The 21,495-nt window shown below is 47.9% G+C and overlaps 1 protein-coding gene across 4 annotated transcripts in view; it reads right to left on the reverse strand.

The window, feature by feature from the left end:
- Nucleotides 1-14,151, reverse strand: part of BBS9 (Bardet-Biedl syndrome 9) — a 521,564-nt gene extending 507,413 nt beyond the window's left edge. For all 4 annotated transcript variants that reach the window (XM_069730272.1, XM_069730271.1, XM_069730270.1 and 1 more), the window contains exon 1: nt 14,027-14,151. The gene's annotated coding sequence lies outside the window, so the exon portion shown is untranslated. The remainder of the gene's footprint in view (nt 1-14,026) is intronic.
- Between the last annotated feature and the right edge of the window lie 7,344 nt (nt 14,152-21,495).

Genomic DNA, 21,495 nt, shown 5'->3' on the forward strand with positions numbered 1-21,495 from the left:
TATAGAGCCCTCAGCTCTGTGGGTGTACCTGGCACTGTGTATATATGATATAGAGCCCTCAGCTCTGTGGGTGTACCTGGCACTGTGTATATATAATATAGAGCCCTCAGCTCTGTGGGTGTACCTGGCACTGTGTATATATAATATAGAGCCCTCAGCTCTGTGGGTGTACCTGGCACTGTGTATATAATATAGAGCCCTCAGCTCTGTGGGTGTACCTCCACTGTGTATATATAATATAGAGCCCTCAGCTCTGTGGGTGTACCTGGCACTGTGTATATAATATAGAGCCCTCAGCTCTGTGGGTGTACTTGGCACTGTGTATATAATATAGAGCCTCAGCTCTGTGGGTGTACCTGGCACTGTGTGTATATGATATAGAGCCCTCAGCTATGTGGGTGTACCTGGCACTGTGTATATATAATATAGAGCCCTCAGCTCTGTGGGTGTACCTCCACTGTGTATATATGATATAGAGCCCTCACCTCTGTGGGTGTACCTGGCACTGTGTGTATATAATATAGAGCCTCAGCTCTGTGGGTGTACCTGGCACTGTGTATATAATATAGAGCCCTCAGCTCTGTGGGTGTACCTGGCACTGTGTATATATGATATAGAGCCCTCAGCTCTGTGGGTGTACCTGGCACTGTGTATATATGATATAGAGCCCTCAGCTCTGTGGGTGTACCTGACACTGTGTGTATATAATATAGAGACCTCAGCTCTGTGGGTGTTCCTGGCACTGTGTGTATATATGATATAGAGCCCTCAGCTCTGTGGGTGTACCTGGCACTGTGTATATATAATATAGAGCCCTCAGCTCTGTGGGTGTACCTGGCACTGTGTATATAATATAGAGCCTCAGCTCTGTGGGTGTACCTGGCACTGTGTATATGATATAGAGCCCTCAGCTCTGTGGGTGTACCTGGCACTGTGTATATATAATATAGAGCCCTCAGCTCTGTGGGTGTACCTGGCACTGTGTATATATAATATAGAGACCTCAGCTCTGTGGGTGTACCTGGCACTGTGTGTATATAATATAGAGCCCTCAGCTCTGTGGGTGTACCTGGCACTGTGTATATATGATATAGAGCCCTCAGCTCTGTGGGTGTACCTCCACTGTGTATATATAATATAGAGCACTCAGCTCTGTGGGTGTACCTGGCACTGTGTATATATAATATAGAGACCTCAGCTCTGTGGGTGTACCTGGCACTGTGTGTATATAATATAGATACCTCAGCTCTGTGGGTGTACCTGGCACTGTGTGTATATAATATAGAGCCCTCAGCTCTGTGGGTGTACCTGGCACTGTGTATATAATATAGAGCCCTCAGTTCTGTGGGTGTACCTGGCACTGTGTGTATATAATATAGATACCTCAGCTCTGTGGGTGTACCTGGCACTGTGTATATATAATATAGAGCCCTCAGCTCTGTGGGTGTACCTGGCACTGTGTATATATAATATAGAGCCCTCAGCTCTGTGGGTGTTCCTGGCACTGTGTATATATAATATAGAGCCCTCAGCTCTGTGGGTGTACCTGGCACTGTGTGTATATAATATAGATACCTCAGCTCTGTGGGTGTACCTGGCACTGTGTATATATAATATAGAGCCCTCAGCTCTGTGGGTGTACCTGGCACTGTGTGTATATAATATAGAGCCCTCAGCTCTGTGGGTGTACCTGACACTGTGTATATATAATATAGAGACCTCAGCTCTGTGGGTGTACCTGGCACTGTGTATATATAATATAGAGACCTCAGCTCTGTGGGTGTACCTGGCACTGTGTGTATATAATATAGAGCCCTCAGCTCTGTGGGTGTACCTGGCACTGTGTATATATAATATAGAGCCCTCAGCTCTGTGGGTGTACCTGGCACTGTGTGTATATAATATAGATACCTCAGCTCTGTGGGTGTACCTGGCACTGTGTATATATAATATAGAGCCCTCAGCTCTGTGGGTGTACCTGGCACTGTGTGTATATAATATAGAGCTCTCAGCTCTGTGGGTGTACCTGGCACTGTGTATATATAATATAGAGCCCTCAGCTCTGTGGGTGTACCTGGCACTGTGTATATATGATATAGAGCCCTCAGCTCTGTGGGTGTACCTGGCACTGTGTGTATATAATATAGATACCTCAGCTCTGTGGGTGTACCTGGCACTGTGTATATATAATATAGAGCCCTCAGCTCTGTGGGTGTACCTGGCACTGTGTATATATGATATAGAGCCCTCAGCTCTGTGGGTGTACCTGGCACTGTGTGTATATAATATAGATACCTCAGCTCTGTGGGTGTACCTGGCACTGTGTATATATAATATAGAGCCCTCAGCTCTGTGGGTGTACCTGGCACTGTGTATATATGATATAGAGCCCTCAGCTCTGTGGGTGTACCTGGCACTGTGTATATATAATATAGAGACCTCAGCTCTGTGGGTGTACCTGGCACTGTGTGTATATAATATAGATACCTCAGCTCTGTGGGTGTACCTGACACTGTGTATATATAATATAGAGCCCTCAGCTCTGTGGGTGTACCTGGCACTGTGTATATAATATAGAGCCCTCAGCTCTGTGGGTGTACCTGGCACTGTGTGTATATAATATAGAGCCTCAGCTCTGTGGGTGTACCTGGCACTGTGTATATATAATATAGAGCCCTCAGCTCTGTGGGTGTACCTGGCCCTGTGTATATAATATAGAGCCCTCAGCTCTGTGGGTGTACCTGGCACTGTGTATATAATATAGAGCCCTCAGCTCTGTGGGTGTACCTGGCACTGTGTATATATGATATAGAGCCCTCAGCTCTGTGGGTGTACCTGGCACTGTGTATATATAATATAGAGCCCTCAGCTCTGTGGGTGTACCTGGCACTGTGTGTATATAATATAGAGCCCTCAGCTCTGTGGGTGTACCTGGCACTGTGTATATATAATATAGAGCCCTCAGCTCTGTGGGTGTACCTGGCACTGTGTATATATAATATAGAGCCCTCAGCTCTGTGGGTGTACCTGGCACTGTGTATATATGATATAGAGCCCTCAGCTCTGTGGGTGTAGCTGGCACTGTGTGTATATAATATAGAACCCTCAGCTCTGTGGGTGTACCTGGCACTGTGTGTATATAATATAGAGCCCTCAGCTCTGTGGGTGTACCTGGCACTGTGTATATAATATAGAGCCCTCAGTTCTGTGGGTGTACCTGGCACTGTGTGTATATAATATAGATACCTCAGCTCTGTGGGTGTACCTGGCACTGTGTATATATAATATAGAGCCCTCAGCTCTGTGGGTGTACCTGGCACTGTGTATATATAATATAGAGCCCTCAGCTCTGTGGGTGTTCCTGGCACTGTGTATATATAATATAGAGCCCTCAGCTCTGTGGGTGTACCTGGCACTGTGTGTATATAATATAGATACCTCAGCTCTGTGGGTGTACCTGGCACTGTGTATATATAATATAGAGCCCTCAGCTCTGTGGGTGTACCTGGCACTGTGTATATATGATATAGAGCCCTCAGCTCTGTGGGTGTACCTGACACTGTGTATATATAATATAGAGACCTCAGCTCTGTGGGTGTACCTGGCACTGTGTATATATAATATAGAGACCTCAGCTCTGTGGGTGTACCTGGCACTGTGTGTATATAATATAGAGCCCTCAGCTCTGTGGGTGTACCTGGCACTGTGTATATATAATATAGAGCCCTCAGCTCTGTGGGTGTACCTGGCACTGTGTGTATATAATATAGATACCTCAGCTCTGTGGGTGTACCTGGCACTGTGTATATATAATATAGAGCCCTCAGCTCTGTGGGTGTACCTGGCACTGTGTGTATATAATATAGAGCTCTCAGCTCTGTGGGTGTACCTGGCACTGTGTATATATGATATAGAGCCCTCAGCTCTGTGGGTGTACCTGGCACTGTGTGTATATAATATAGATACCTCAGCTCTGTGGGTGTACCTGGCACTGTGTATATATAATATAGAGCCCTCAGCTCTGTGGGTGTACCTGGCACTGTGTATATATAATATAGAGCCCTCAGCTCTGTGGGTGTACCTGGCACTGTGTGTATATAATATAGATACCTCAGCTCTGTGGGTGTACCTGGCACTGTGTATATATAATATAGAGCCCTCACCTCTGTGGGTGTACCTGGCACTGTGTATATATGATATAGAGCCCTCAGCTCTGTGGGTGTACCTGGCACTGTGTGTATATAATATAGATACCTCAGCTCTGTGGGTGTACCTGACACTGTGTATATATAATATAGAGCCCTCAGCTCTGTGGGTGTACCTGGCACTGTGTATATAATATAGAGCCCTCAGCTCTGTGGGTGTACCTGGCACTGTGTGTATATAATATAGAGCCTCAGCTCTGTGGGTGTACCTGGCACTGTGTATATATAATATAGAGCCCTCAGCTCTGTGGGTGTACCTGGCCCTGTGTATATAATATAGAGCCCTCAGCTCTGTGGGTGTACCTGGCACTGTGTATATAATATAGAGCCCTCAGCTCTGTGGGTGTACCTGGCACTGTGTATATATGATATAGAGCCCTCAGCTCTGTGGGTGTACCTGGCACTGTGTATATATAATATAGAGCCCTCAGCTCTGTGGGTGTACCTGGCACTGTGTGTATATAATATAGAGCCCTCAGCTCTGTGGGTGTACCTGGCACTGTGTATATATAATATAGAGCCCTCAGCTCTGTGGGTGTACCTGGCACTGTGTATATATAATATAGAGCCCTCAGCTCTGTGGGTGTACCTGGCACTGTGTATATATGATATAGAGCCCTCAGCTCTGTGGGTGTAGCTGGCACTGTGTGTATATAATATAGAGCCCTCAGCTCTGTGGGTGTACCTGGCACTGTGTGTATATAATATAGAGCCCTCAGCTCTGTGGGTGTACCTGGCACTGTGTATATAATATAGAGCCCTCAGCTCTGTGGGTGTACCTGGCACTGTATATATAATATAGAGCCCTCAGCTCTGTGGGTGTACCTGGCACTGTGTGTATATAATATAGAGCCCTCAGCTCTGTGGGTGTACCTGGCACTGTGTATATATAATATAGAGCCCTCAGCTCTGTGGGTGTACCTGGCACTGTGTGTATATAATATAGAGCCCTCAGCTCTGTGGGTGTACCTGGCACTGTGTATATAATATAGATACCTCAGCTCTGTGGGTGTACCTGGCACTGTGTATATATAATATAGAGCCCTCACCTCTGTGGGTGTAGCTGGCACTGTGTATATATAATATAGAGCCCTCAGCTCTGTGGGTGTACCTGGCACTGTGTATATATAATATAGAGCCCTCAGCTCTGTGGGTGTACCTGGCACTGTGTATATATGATATAGAGCCCTCAGCTCTGTGGGTGTACCTTGCACTGTGTGTATATAATATAGAGCCCTCAGCTCTGTGGGTGTACCTGACACTGTGTGTATATAATATAGAGCCCTCAGCTCTGTGGGTGTACCTGGCACTGTGTGTATATAATATAGAGCCCTCAGCTCTGTGGGTGTACCTGGCACTGTGTGTATATAATATAGAGCCCTCAGCTCTGTGGGTGTACCTGGCACTGTGTACATATAATATAGAGCCCTCAGCTCTGTGGGTGTTCCTGGCACTGTGTATATAATATAGAGCCCTCAGCTCTGTGGGTGTACCTGGCACTGTGTGTATATAATATAGAGCCTTCAGCTCTGTGGGTGTACCTGGCACTGTGTGTATATAATATAGAGCCCTCAGCTCTGTGGGTGTACCTGGCACTGTGTGTATATAATATAGAGCCCTCAGCTCTGTGGGTGTACCTGGCAGTGTGTATATATAATATAGAGCCCTCAGCTCTGTGGGTGTACCTGGCACTGTGTATATATAATATAGAGCCCTCAGCTCTGTGGGTGTACCTGGCACTGTGTATATATGATATAGAGCCCTCAGCTCTGTGGGTGTAGCTGGCACTGTATATATAATATAGAGCCCTCAGCTCTGTGGGTGTACCTGGCACTGTGTACATATAATATAGAGCCCTCACCTCTGTGGGTGTACCTGGCACTGTGTATATATGATATAGAGCCCTCAGCTCTGTGGGTGTAGCTGGCACTGTGTGTATATAATATAGAGCCCTCAGCTCTGTGGGTGTTCCTGGCACTGTGTATATAATATAGAGCCCTCAGCTCTGTGGGTGTACCTGGCACTGTGTATATATGATATAGAGCCCTCAGCTCTGTGGGTGTACCTGACACTGTGTATATAATATAGAGCCCTCAGCTCTGTGGGTGTACCTGGCACTGTGTATATATAATATAGATACCTCAGCTCTGGGGGTGTACCTGGCACTGTGTGTATATAATATAGAGCCCTCAGCTCTGTGGGTGTACCTGGCACTGTGTATATAATATAGAGCCCTCAGCTCTGTGGGTGTACCTGGCACTGTGTGTATATAATATAGAGCCCTCAGCTCTGTGGGTGTACCTGGCACTGTGTGTATATAATATAGAGCCCTCAGCTCTGTGGGTGTTCCTGGCACTGTGTATATAATATAGAGCCCTCAGCTCTGTGGGTGTACCTGGCACTGTGTGTATATAATATAGAGCCCTCAGCTCTGTGGGTGTACCTGGCACTGTGTATATAATATAGAGCCCTCAGCTCTGTGGGTGTACCTCCACTGTGTATATATAATATAGAGCCCTCAGCTCTGTGGGTGTACCTGGCACTGTGTATATAATATAGAGCCCTCAGCTCTGTGGGTGTACCTGGCACTGTGTATATAATATAGAGCCCTCAGCTCTGTGGGTGTACCTCCACTGTGTATATATAATATAGAGCCCTCAGCTCTGTGGGTGTACCTGGCACTGTGTATATGATATAGAGCCCTCAGCTCTGTGGGTGTACCTGGCACTGTGTGTATATAATATAGAGCCCTCAGCTCTGTGGGTGTACCTGGCACTGTGTATATAATATAGAGCCCTCAGCTCTGTGGGTGTACCTGGCACTGTGTATATAATATAGAGCCCTCAGCTCTGTGGGTGTACCTGGCACTGTGTATATAATATAGAGCCCTCAGCTCTGTGAGTGTACCTGGCACTGTGTATATGATATAGAGCCCTCAGCTCTGTGGGTGTACCTGGCACTGTGTGTATATAATATAGAGCCCTCAGCTCTGTGGGTGTACCTGGCACTGTGTATATATAATATAGAGCCCTCAGCTCTGTGGGTGTACCTGGCACTGTGTATATATGATATAGAGCCCTCAGCTCTGTGGGTGTACCTGGCACTGTGTGTATATAATATAGAGCCCTCAGCTCTGTGGGTGTACCTGGCACTGTGTATATAATATAGAGCCCTCAGCTCTGTGGGTGTACCTGGCACTGTGTGTATATAATATAGAGCCCTCAGCTCTGTGGGTGTACCTGGCACTGTGTATATAATATAGAGCCCTCAGCTCTGTGGGTGTACCTCCACTGTGTATATATAATATAGAGCCCTCAGCTCTGTGGGTGTACCTGGCACTGTGTATATAATATAGAGCCCTCAGCTCTGTGGGTGTACCTGGCACTGTGTATATAATATAGAGCCCTCAGCTCTGTGGGTGTACCTCCACTGTGTATATATAATATAGAGCCCTCAGCTCTGTGGGTGTACCTGGCACTGTGTATATGATATAGAGCCCTCAGCTCTGTGGGTGTACCTGGCACTGTGTATATATAATATAGAGCCCTCAGCTCTGTGGGTGTACCTGGCACTGTGTATATAATATAGAGCCCTCAGCTCTGTGGGTGTACCTGGCACTGTGTATATAATATAGAGCCCTCAGCTCTGTGGGTGTACCTGGCACTGTGTATATAATATAGAGCCCTCAGCTCTGTGGGTGTACCTGGCACTGTGTATATAATATAGAGCCCTCAGCTCTGTGAGTGTACCTGGCACTGTGTATATGATATAGAGCCCTCAGCTCTGTGGGTGTACCTGGCACTGTGTGTATATAATATAGAGCCCTCAGCTCTGTGGGTGTACTTGGCACTGTGTGTATATAATATAGAGCCCTCAGCTCTGTGGGTGTACCTCCACTGTGTATATATAATATAGAGCCCTCAGCTCTGTGGGTGTACCTGGCACTGTGTATATATGATATAGAGCCCTCAGCTCTGTGGGTGTACCTGACACTGTGTATATAATATAGAGCCCTCAGCTCTGTGGGTGTACCTGGCACTGTGTATATATAATATAGATACCTCAGCTCTGGGGGTGTACCTGGCACTGTGTGTATATAATATAGAGCCCTCAGCTCTGTGGGTGTACCTGGCACTGTGTGTATATAATATAGAGCCCTCAGCTCTGTGGGTGTACCTGGCACTGTGTGTATATAATATAGAGCCCTCAGCTCTGTGGGTGTACCTGGCACTGTGTGTATATAATATAGAGCCCTCAGCTCTGTGGGTGTTCCTGGCACTGTGTATATAATATAGAGCCCTCAGCTCTGTGGGTGTACCTGGCACTGTGTGTATATAATATAGAGCCCTCAGCTCTGTGGGTGTACCTGGCACTGTGTATATAATATAGAGCCCTCAGCTCTGTGGGTGTACCTGGCACTGTGTATATATAATATAGAGCCCTCAGCTCTGTGGGTGTACCTGGCACTGTGTACATATAATATAGAGCCCTCAGCTCTGTGGGTGTACCTGGCACTGTGTATATATGATATAGAGCCCTCAGCTCTGTGGGTGTACCTGGCACTGTGTATATAATATAGAGCCCTCAGCTCTGTGGGTGTACCTGGCACTGTGTATATAATATAGAGCCCTCAGCTCTGTGGGTGTACCTCCACTGTGTATATATAATATAGAGCCCTCAGCTCTGTGGGTGTACCTGGCACTGTGTATATGATATAGAGCCCTCAGCTCTGTGGGTGTACCTGGCACTGTGTGTATATAATATAGAGCCCTCAGCTCTGTGGGTGTACCTGGCACTGTGTACATATAATATAGAGCCCTCAGCTCTGTGGGTGTACCTGGCACTGTGTATATATAATATAGAGCCCTCAGCTCTGGGGGTGTACCTCCACTGTGTATATATAATATAGAGCCCTCAGCTCTGTGGGTGTACCTGGCACTGTGTGTATATAATATAGAGCCCTCAGCTCTGTGGGTGTACCTGGCACTGTATATATAATATAGAGCCCTCAGCTCTGTGGGTGTACCTGGCACTGTGTATATAATATAGAGCCCTCAGCTCTGTGAGTGTACCTGGCACTGTGTATATGATATAGAGCCCTCAGCTCTGTGGGTGTACCTGGCACTGTGTGTATATAATATAGAGCCCTCAGCTCTGTGGGTGTACCTGGCACTGTGTATATAATATAGAGCCCTCAGCTCTGTGGGTGTACCTGGCACTGTGTGTATATAATATAGAGCCCTCAGCTCTGTGGGTGTTCCTGGCACTGTGTATATAATATAGAGCCCTCAGCTCTGTGGGTGTACCTGGCACTGTGTATATATAATATAGAGCCCTCAGCTCTGTGGGTGTACCTGGCACTGTGTATATAATATAGAGCCCTCAGCTCTGTGGGTGTACCTCCACTGTGTATATATAATATAGAGCCCTCAGCTCTGTGGGTGTACCTGGCACTGTGTATATATAATATAGAGCCCTCAGCTCTGTGGGTGTACCTGGCACTGTGTATATATAATATAGAGCCCTCAGCTCTGTGGGTGTACCTGGCACTGTGTATATATAATATAGAGCCCTCAGCTCTGTGGGTGTACCTGGCACTGTGTATATGATATAGAGCCCTCAGCTCTGTGGGTGTACCTGGCACTGTGTATATAATATAGAGCCCTCAGCTCTGTGGGTGTACCTGGCACTGTGTATATAATATAGAGCCCTCAGCTCTGTGGGTGTACCTGGCACTGTGTATATAATATAGAGCCCTCAGCTCTGTGGGTGTACCTGGCACTGTGTATATATAATATAGATACCTCAGCTCTGTGGGTGTACCTGGCACTGTGTATATATAATATAGATACCTCAGCTCTGTGGGTGTACCTGGCACTGTGTATATATAATATAGATACCTCAGCTCTGTGGGTGTACCTGGCACTGTGTATATAATATAGAGTCCTCAGCTCTGTGAGTGTACCTGGCACTGTGTATATGATATAGAGCCCTCAGCTCTGTGGGTGTACCTGGCACTGTGTGTATATAATATAGAGCCCTCAGCTCTGTGGGTGTACCTGGCACTGTGTGTATATAATATAGAGCCCTCAGCTCTGTGGGTGTACTTGGCACTGTGTGTATATAATATAGAGCCCTCAGCTCTGTGGGTGTACCTCCACTGTGTATATATAATATAGAGCCCTCAGCTCTGTGGGTGTACCTGGCACTGTGTATATATGATATAGAGCCCTCAGCTCTGTGGGTGTACCTGGCACTGTGTATATAATATAGAGCCCTCAGCTCTGTGGGTGTACCTGGCACTGTGTATATAATATAGAGCCCTCAGCTCTGTGGGTGTACCTGGCACTGTGTGTATATAATATAGATACCTCAGCTCTGTGGGTGTACCTGGCACTGTGTATATATAATATAGAGCCCTCAGCTCTGTGGGTGTACCTGGCACTGTGTATATAATATAGAGCCCTCAGCTCTGTGGGTGTACCTGGCACTGTGTATATAATATAGAGCCCTCAGCTCTGTGGGTGTACCTGGCACTGTGTGTATATAATATAGAGCCCTCAGCTCTGTGGGTGTACCTGGCACTGTGTGTATATAATATAGAGCCCTCAGCTCTGTGGGTGTACTTGGCACTGTGTGTATATAATATAGAGCCCTCAGCTCTGTGGGTGTACCTCCACTGTGTATATATAATATAGAGCCCTCAGCTCTGTGGGTGTACCTGGCACTGTGTATATATGATATAGAGCCCTCAGCTCTGTGGGTGTACCTGGCACTGTGTATATAATATAGAGCCCTCAGCTCTGTGGGTGTACCTGGCACTGTGTATATAATATAGAGCCCTCAGCTCTGTGGGTGTACCTGGCACTGTGTATATAATATAGAGCCCTCAGCTCTGTGAGTGTACCTGGCACTGTGTATATGATATAGAGCCCTCAGCTCTGTGGGTGTACCTGGCACTGTGTGTATATAATATAGAGCCCTCAGCTCTGTGGGTGTACCTGGCACTGTGTGTATATAATATAGAGCCCTCAGCTCTGTGGGTGTACTTGGCACTGTGTGTATATAATATAGAGCCCTCAGCTCTGTGGGTGTACCTGGCACTGTGTATATGATATAGAGCCCTCAGCTCTGTGGGTGTACCTGGCACTGTGTGTATATGATATAGATACCTCAGCTCTGTGGGTGTTCCTGGCACTGTGTATATATAATATAGATACCTCAGCTCTGTGGGTGTTCCTGGCACTGTATATATAATATAGATACCTCAGCTCTGTGGGTGTACCTGGCACTGTGTATATATAATATAGAGCCCTCAGCTCTGTGGGTGTACTTGGCACTGTGTGTATATAATATAGAGCCCTCAGCTCTGTGGGTGTACCTCCACTGTGTATATATAATATAGAGCCCTCAGCTCTGTGGGTGTACCTGGCACTGTGTATATATAATATAGAGCCCTCAGCTCTGTGGGTGTACCTGGCACTGTGTATATGATATAGAGCCCTCAGCTCTGTGGGTGTACCTGGCACTGTGTGTATATAATATAGAGCCCTCAGCTCTGTGGGTGTACCTGGCACTGTGTGTATATAATATAGAGCCCTCAGCTCTGTGGGTGTACTTGGCACTGTGTGTATATAATATAGAGCCCTCAGCTCTGTGGGTGTACCTCCACTGTGTATATATAATATAGAGCCCTCAGCTCTGTGGGTGTACCTGGCACTGTGTATATATGATATAGAGCCCTCAGCTCTGTGGGTGTACCTGGCACTGTGTATATATAATATAGAGCCCTCAGCTCTGTGGGTGTACCTGGCACTGTGTGTATATAATATAGAGCCCTCAGCTCTGTGGGTGTACTTGGCACTGTGTGTATATAATATAGATACCTCAGCTCTGTGGGTGTACCTGGCACTGTGTGTACATAATATAGATACCTCAGCTCTGTGGGTGTACCTGGCACTGTGTATATATAATATAGAGCCCTCAGCTCTGTGGGTGTACCTGGCACTGTGTGTATATGATATAGAGCCCTCAGCTCTGTGGGTGTACTTGGCACTGTGTGTATATAATATAGATACCTCAGCTCTGTGGGTGTACCTGGCACTGTGTGTATATAATACAGAGCCCTCAGCTCTGTGGGTGTACCTGGCACTGTGTGTATATAATATAGAGCCCTCAGCTCTGTGGGTGTACCTGGCACTGTGTATATAATATAGAGCCCTCAGCTCTGTGGGTGTACCTGGCACTGTGTGTATATAATATAGATACCTCAGCTCTGTGGGTGTACCTGGCACTGTGTGTATATAATATAGATACCTCAGCTCTGTGGGTGTACCTGGCACTGTGTGTATATAATATAGATACCTCAGCTCTGTGGGTGTACCTGGCACTGTGTGTATATAATATAGATACCTCAGCTCTGTGGGTGTACCTGGCACTGTGTATATATAATATAGAGCCCTCAGCTCTGTGGGTGTACCTGACACTGTGTATATAATATAGAGCCCTCAGCTCTGTGGGTGTACCTGGCACTGTGTATATATAATATAGAGCCCTCAGCTCTGTGGGTGTACCTGGCACTGTGTATATATAATATAGATACCTCAGCTCTGTGGGTGTACTTGGCACTGTGTGTATATAATATAGATACCTCAGCTCTGTGGGTGTACCTGGCACTGTGTGTATATAATATAGAGCCCTCAGCTCTGTGGGTGTACCTGGCACTGTGTGTATATAATATAGAGCCCTCAGCTCTGTGGGTGTACTTGGCACTGTGTGTATATAATATAGATACCTCAGCTCTGTGGGTGTACCTGGCACTGTGTATATATAATATAGAGCCCTCAGCTCTGTGGGTGTACCTGGCACTGTGTGTATATGATATAGAGCCCTCAGCTCTGTGGGTGTACTTGGCACTGTGTGTATATAATATAGATACCTCAGCTCTGTGGGTGTACCTGGCACTGTGTGTATATAATACAGAGCCCTCAGCTCTGTGGGTGTACCTGGCACTGTGTGTATATAATATAGAGCCCTCAGCTCTGTGGGTGTACCTGGCACTGTGTATATAATATAGAGCCCTCAGCTCTGTGGGTGTACCTGGCACTGTGTGTATATAATATAGAGCCCTCAGCTCTGTGGGTGTACCTGGCACTGTGTATATAATATAGATACCTCAGCTCTGTGGGTGTACCTGGCACTGTGTGTATATAATATAGATACCTCAGCTCTGTGGGTGTACCTGGCACTGTGTGTATATAATATAGATACCTCAGCTCTGTGGGTGTACCTGGCACTGTGTATATATAATATAGAGCCCTCAGCTCTGTGGGTGTACCTGACACTGTGTATATAATATAGAGCCCTCAGCTCTGTGGGTGTACCTGGCACTGTGTATATATAATATAGAGCCCTCAGCTCTGTGGGTGTACCTGGCACTGTGTATATATAATATAGATACCTCAGCTCTGTGGGTGTACTTGGCACTGTGTGTATATAATATAGATACCTCAGCTCTGTGGGTGTACCTGGCACTGTGTGTATATAATATAGAGCCCTCAGCTCTGTGGGTGTACCTGGCACTGTGTGTATATAATATAGAGCCCTCAGCTCACGGTACAGGACAATACTTAGACGCACCGGGTACAATACCACTTGCGGCAGTTCTCTCCCCCGATCGCAGTGCTGCCCGGCTCCACTAGTGCTAATCATGGGCTATGCAGCAGGTCGGCACTATAAACACATATGTGGATACAATTTGCCCGTACCTAGCACACGCAGCGTCACAATAATGGCACTAAGAACACTGTGACGTCACATACCTGCAAGGCGGTGTAGAATAGATGACGTCACAAAGCCCGCAGCCGCTTCATCCAGCCACCGTACTCCTCACTTCTAACAGATCAGCCGCACACCGCCATCTTGTCTGTGTTACCAAGGCAACGAGAACACTCAAAAGGAGGGCGCTGCGGGGAATTGTGGGAGATGTAGTCTTTCAGCGCCTCCCAGAGATGCCTGGCCCTTGTGTCCTGTGTATCGTGCGCAGTGACGTCACCTGGTCTGATTACACAGACGTGTATTCAGATGCTGCGTCTTTTTACTCTGCTCAGTCCACTTATCATTTTTGCTTTTTCTTAGGCGCAATTTTGTATTTATTTAAAAGTTTAACTCTTTGTTGTCACTGCCAAATTTTTCGTTTATAACAGACGTTTTATTTTTTTCATTTCTACACATACCAGGAGCAAAGACTTTTTTTTCGCGGCATCACGAGGGCTTGAGTGTTTTTGGGACAAGTTGCGTTTGTCAGACGAATAATTTTAAGGTGCATATAGCTAAATATCAAACTTAACTGTGGGAAAAAGTATACTACAGCCCCCCTCATAGAGTGTAATGCAGTCTCCCGAACACTAATGCGTCCCCCTCAGATTATAATGCAGCCCCCACACATGTCGTATAATGTAGTCGACTCATAGAGTATAATGCAGCCCCCTCAGGGTATACTGAGCACCCCACGCACAATATAATGTAGTACCCTCATAGAGTGTAATTCGGTCCCCCCACACACAGTATATTGTTGTCCCCTCAGATTATAATGCAGCCTCCATCAGAGTATAATACAACCTCACTCCAAGTATAATGCAGCCCCCCTCGGGCTATACTGCAGCCCCCCTCGGGCTATACTGCAGCCCCTCCTCTTACAGTGTAATGCAGCACCTATCATAGAGTATAATGCAGCTCCCATTCATAGAGTATGCTGCAGCCCCCTTCAGATTATACTGCATCCCCCCTCATAGTATACTGCAGCCCCACACGGAGTATAATGCAGCCCCCCTCATGGAGTATAATGCAGCCCCCCACACACCATATAATTTATTATTATTATTTATTGTTTTAGCGCCATTTATTCCATGGCGCTTTACATGTGAAGAGGGGTATACATAATAAAATCAAGTATAATCTTAAACAATACAAGTCATAACTGGTACAGGAGGAGTGAGGACCCTGCCAGCGAAGGCTCACAATCTACAAGGGATGGGTGAGAATACAGTAGATGAGGATAGAGCTGGTCATGCAGCGGTTTGGTCGATCGGTGGTTACTGCAGGTTGTAGGCTTGTCGGAAGAGGTGGGTCTTCAGGTTCTTTTTGAAGGTTTCGATGGTAGGCGAGAGTCTGATATGTTGTGGTAGAGGGTTCCATAGTAGGGGTGATACACGAGAGAAATCTTGTATACGATTGTGGGAAGAGGAAATAAGAGGGGAGTAGAGAAGGAGATCTTTTAAGGATCGGAGGTTGTGTGTACGTAAGTACCGGGAGACGAGGTCACAGATTTATGGAGGAGACAGGTTGTGGATGGCTTTGTACGTCATGATTAGGGTTTTGTACTGGAGTCTCTGGGCAATGGGGAGCCAGTGAAGGGATTGACAGAGGGGAACGGCCGGGGAATAGCGGGGGGACAGGTGGATTAGTCGGGCAGCAGAGTTTAGAATAGATTGGAGGGGTGCGAGAGTGTTAGAGGGGAGGCCACAGAGCAGGAGGTTGCAGTAGTCAAGGCAAGAGATGATGAAGGCATGGACTAGGGTTTTTGCAGATTCTTGGTTGAGGAATGAACGGATTTGTGAAATATTTTTGAGTTGAAGTCGGCAGGATGTGGAAAGGGCTTGGATATGTGGTTTGAAGGAGAGATCAGCGTCAAGGATTACCCCGAGGCAGTGAGCTTGTGGGACTGGGGAGAGTGGGCAGCCATTTACTGTAATGGATAGGTTCGTTGGGGGGGTCACGTGAGATGGGGGAAAGATGATGAATTCTGTTTTGTCCATGTTAAGTTTGAGAAATATAGCGGAGAAGAAGGATGAATTAGTGGACAGACATTGAGGGATTCTGGTTAGTAGGGAGGTGATATCTGGTCCAGAGATGTAGATCTGTGTGTCATCAGCATAGAGGTGATACTGAAAGCCATTAGATTCTATGAGCTTTCCCAGGCCAAAGGTGTAAATGGAGAAGAGAAGGGGCCCAAGGACTGAACCTTGTGGGACTCCGACAGATAGGGGGCGAGGTGAGGAGGTGGTGTGTGAGTGGGAGACGCTGAATGTCCGGTCTGTTAGCTATGATGAGATCCAGGATAGGGCCAAGTCTGTGATGCCAAGGGATGAGAGGGTCTGTAACAATAGGGAATGATCCACTGTGTCAAAGGCAGCCAACAGGTCGAGGAGGAGGAGGACAGAGTAGTTTTGCTTGCTCTTGGCGGTTAAGAGGTCATTGGTGACCTTAGAGCAGTTTCAGTGGAGTGGTGTGACCGGAAGCCAGACTGTAAGCGGTCAAAGAGGGAGCAAGAAGAGAGATGGGAGGACAGTTCAAGGTAAACGTGTTGTTCCAGTAGTTTTGAGGCATAAGGGAGAAGTGATATAGGGCGATAGCTACAGTAGATACAGAGGATGGGTCAAGAGAGGGCTTTTTGAGGATAGGTGTGATGGAGGCATGTTTAAAGCTTGAGGGGAAAACACCAGTTGTTAGAGGTTGAAGAGATGGGTTAGGGTTGGGATGAAGACTGTGGTGAGGTTTGGGATGAGGTGGGATGGGAGCGGGTCAAGTGCACAGGTGGTGAGATGTGATCTTGAGAGTAGAGTGGAGAGTTGATCTTCTGTAATGGTGGAGAAGTTGATTTTGGAGGTGGAGGGCTGGGAGGTCGGGAGGAAGGGCTCTGGGGGTTGTTGACCAAAACTGTCTCTGATGCTATCAATCTTCCGCTTGAAAAATGAGGCAAAGTCTTCAGCGGAGATAAGTGGGGAGGGAGGAGGTGCTGGGGGACGGAGGAGAGAATTGAAGGTGTTGATTAACTGTTTAGGGTTGTGAGACAGGGAGGATATGAGAGATGAGAAGTAGGTTTGTTTAGCTGTGGCGAGTGTGGTCTTGAAAGTAGTGAGGGACTGTTTGAATGCGAGGAAGTGCTCGTTGGAGTGGGATCTTTTCCATCTGTGCTCAGCAGTCCTGGAAGCTCGCCTCAGTTCTTTGGTCAGGCTGGTGTGCCAGGGCTGTCTGTTGATTTTTGCGAGCTTTGGTATGTGTAAGTGGGGCAGCAGATTCCAAAGCTACAGCTATTGTGGTGTTATATAGAGCGGCAGCGTCATCCGCATTGTGTATGGAACTTATGTCTGCAAGAGGGAGGAGGGATTCAGAGAATGAATGTAGGTCAAGATGTTTAAGATTTCTGCGAGGGTGTGAAAGTTTGTGGGGTGGGGATTGTAGATATGGAGTGGAGAGAGATGAGAATGTGAGAAGGTTTTGGTCAGAGAGTGGAAGAGGTGAGTTAGAGATTTAGATAGGGAGGAGAGGCGGGTGAAGATGAGGTCCATCTTTGTGAGTGGCTGCAGAAGACCATTGAGTGAGGCCGAAGGAGGAAGTGAGAGATAGAAGTTTAGTGGCAGCTGAGAGGGAAGTGTCAATGGGGATGTTGAAGTCGCTCATGATGATATTGGACATGTCCGCAGAGAGGAAATGAAGTAGCCAGGTGGTGAAGTGATCAAAGAAGGTGGTGGCTGGCCCTGGGGGCCGGTAAATGACAGCCAGTTGGAGGTTGGAGGAGGAGTAGATGCGCACAGAGTGCACCTTTAAGAAAGGGAGGGTAACAGAGGGTGGCAGTGGGATTGGGGTGAAGGAGCAGTTATCTGACAGGAGAAAACCAACTCCTCCGCCATGCTTGCTGCTGGGGCGGGGTGTGTGAGAAAGGTGGAAGCCACTGTAAGAGAGTGCAGCAGGGGAGGCTGTGTCAGAAGGGGTGAGCCAGGTTTCTGTGATGGCGAGGAAGGAAAGTTTGGTAGTAACAAAAAGATCATGGATGTAGGAAAGCTTGTTGCAGACAGAGCGAGCGTTTCACAGAGCTCCTGTTAGTAGGACTGGGGAAGCGGGGGCTGGGCGAATGGGTATAAGGTTAGAGAGGTTACGGAAGTTTGTGATAGAGCGTGGATGGGAGGTAGAAATGACTGTGGGAATATGGTGAGGAGGACCAGGATTTGGAGAGATATCACCAGCAGTGAGAAGGAGCAGAGAAAGTGTTAGCAGGAGAGGGCATGAGGGGGCTGCCTGTGAGACAGAGGATTGTATGTTAAGGAACAGTTCTGAGGAGGAGGTGAGATGGATGGGGAGGATTGAAGAGGAGATGAACAGTTCCTTACTTGGTGTGGGGATAGGGGGAGGTAGCAGAAAGTGAAGGATTATAGGGGTGAAATTGAAAACAAACAGAAACATTGTTTACAGTGACTGGCCAGTTACCTTCAGTTCCCTTCAGGTTCAATTCAGGTTTTAATTCTAATGTAATCCACACTTTTAGGACACACTTCTAGGAATCAAACAGCAGACTAAAGTCATTGCAGACTTTTGCTATGCAATGTATGGAAAACTAAGTGCGTTCAGGTGTGAAGCAGAGAGGAGTGGTCTCTGCTCATCTTGGTCAGAGAATTAAGAATGGGCCAGATGCATACAATCAAGCCGGAGTAAACAAGGTCATAAATATCACAGAGTAAGCTGGGGTTAGCTGAAAGGCATACCATGTGAAAGCTAGGAGCAGAGGGAAGTCTATGTGCAAAGCTGGGTGATAATTCCTCCCCCTTCATGGAGTATAATGCAGACCCCCCCCCAAACAAACACTGTATAATGTAGCCCCCTCAGAGTATAATGAAGCTCACCTCATAGTATAATGCAGCCCATCTCATAGAGCAGGGGTCCCCAACCTTTCTTACCTTGAGAGCCACATTCCGCTATGAAAGTTGGTCGAGAGCCACAATGCAGATAAAGGCGGCGCCCGGGGGACTGAGGGGGATGATGGATGGCAGCGAGGCGCTTGAGTCAGGGGGAGAAAACATGCCTCCCTGACTCAATACAGGTATGGCACGCAATTATATTTGTATGGGCTGTTTTCCACTTGCGAGATACACGTCCGTGTCTCGCATGTGGGAACGAAGCTCTGGCGCTGGCACTCCGGAACGTAGCGTGCGGCTCCATGTGTTGCTATGCAGCTGCACGCTCCGCTCTGGAGTGTCGGCGCCAGAGCATCGTTTCCACCTGCGAGACACGGATGTGTATCTCGCAAGTGGAACACAGCCCTATTTCTGCATTACTTGTGATAAAAAAAACATAAGAGCCACCTTCAGAGAATGCAGCCTTAGTGCTGCTGAAGGTGGCTCTTTTACCAATAGGTAATGGGGGGGTGACAGGTTATCTTTAAAATGCTTGTTAGGACGCTTATATATACTTATGCTAAGTGCTTTACTTGGACTAGCCTGCCCTTCTATCCGGATTCCGCAATCAGTGACTGCATTCACACCTGCGCAGAGGCGCGGCTCACTGTGCTCTATAGAAGCCGCAGTAACCAAAGTCTTGCGAGATTTGTGAAGTCTCGCGAGACTTTGTGCGACTTTAACAGATCACAGTGACCCGCTCCACTGCGCAGGAGTGAATGCGGTCGCTGACGCTGGAGGAGCGGCAAATTACGGGGCAGGTATTGCAAGCGGCGGGGCGTCTCCTTTCACACATAGCAGGAGCAGGTGGCGGGTGGGTATTACAGGCAGGGGGGCGGCTCCTTTCACACATAGCAGGAGCAGGTGGTGGGCAGGTATTACAGGCAGGGGGGCGGGTAATACAGCCGGCGGGGCGGCTCCTTTCCCACATAGCAGGAGCAGGTGGCGGGCGGGTATTACAGGCAGGGGGGCGGCTCCTTTCACACATAGCAGGAGCAGGTGGCGGGTGGGTATTACATGCAGGGGGGCGGCTCCTTTCACACATAGCAGGAGCAGGTGGCGGGTGGGTATTACATGCAGGGGGCGGCTCCTTTCACACATAGCAGGAGCAGGTGGTGGGCAGGTATTACATGCAGGGGGGCGGCTCCTTTCACACATAGCAGGAGCAGGTGGTGGGCAGGTATTACAGGCAGGGGGGAGGGAAATACAGCCGGCGGGGCGGCTCCTTTCCGACATAGCAGGAGCAGGTGGCGGGCGGGTATTACAGGCAGCGGGGCGGGTAATACAGCCGGCGGGGCAGCTCCTTGGGGACTTTTTTCAGTGACCGTCAGCGAGCCACATGCCTGGAGCAGGCGAGCCACATGTGGCTTGCGAGCTACGGGTTGGGGACCCCTGTCATAGAGTATAAGGCTGCCCCCCACACACGGTATAATGCATCCCCCTAAGAGTATAATGCAGCCCCCCATACACAGTATAATGCAGCCCCCTCAGAGTATAATGCAGTCCCACACACAAAGGCACACACAGTATAATGTAGCCCCCTCATAGACTATAATGTAGTCCCCTCATAGACTATAATGTTGCCCCCTCAGAGCATAATGCAGCTCCCTCAGAGTATAATACAGCCCCCCCCCCCACACACGCACACACACACACACACACACACACACACACAGTTCTTCGCGCTGCTCCAGGCTCTGCTCCGGTCTCAGCAGCTCCACTGCTGGCACAGCACTGCGCACTATGAAGTACCGTCATTGCATGCCCGCTGAGTCCCAAGCAGAGGGGAACGTTGGGGAAGGCAGCATCATCTGATGCTCTCTCCTCCATCACTGCTTGCAACTGTATTGGCATCTATGATGACGATAAACGGAATATGCGATGTGGGGGTGGTGTGGTGCCAGGTCCCTCTTACTCATGGGTCCCATAGTGATGGTGTGGAGTGCCACTGGCTGGGGGCTCCTGGAGGAGCGGGGGCCCTAGTTAGCTGCCTGGACTGCCTGCCCCTAACTTCAGCCTTGCTTGTGACTTTTGATCACTTTGTATTAGGCCTGATTCACACGTCTTGATTGTACTGATACACTGGGACGCCATCAGGGCATTACTGCCATTATTGGCGTATATGGGCCCAGTGAGGAGGGAGGCCAGGTCCAGGCCCCAGGGGCAGGATGTAGACATGGAGATATGGGGAGAAGGATGTAGACATATAGGGGGACAGGATGGAGACATTTGGGTAAAGCAGGATGGGAGGACATAATGGGCCAGGATGACAGGACATACAGTATATGGGGCAAGGATGGGAAGACATATGGGACCAGGATGGGAGAACATATGGGATCAGGATGGGAGAACACATGAGACCAGGATGGGAGGATATATGGGAGCAGAATGGAGACACATGTGGCCATGTTGGAAGAACATATGGAAGCAGGATGGAGACTGATGGGACCTGGAATGAGACACATGGGACCAGGATGGGGGACATGATTACAAGAAGGTGCCAGGATGTAGGGGATTATTACTGTTGGCACAAATTAAGGGATATTATTACTACTGTGATG

The sequence above is a fragment of the Ranitomeya imitator genome, chromosome 6 (assembly GCF_032444005.1).
Source record: "Ranitomeya imitator isolate aRanImi1 chromosome 6, aRanImi1.pri, whole genome shotgun sequence".
Classification (NCBI taxonomy): Eukaryota; Metazoa; Chordata; class Amphibia; order Anura; family Dendrobatidae; genus Ranitomeya; species Ranitomeya imitator.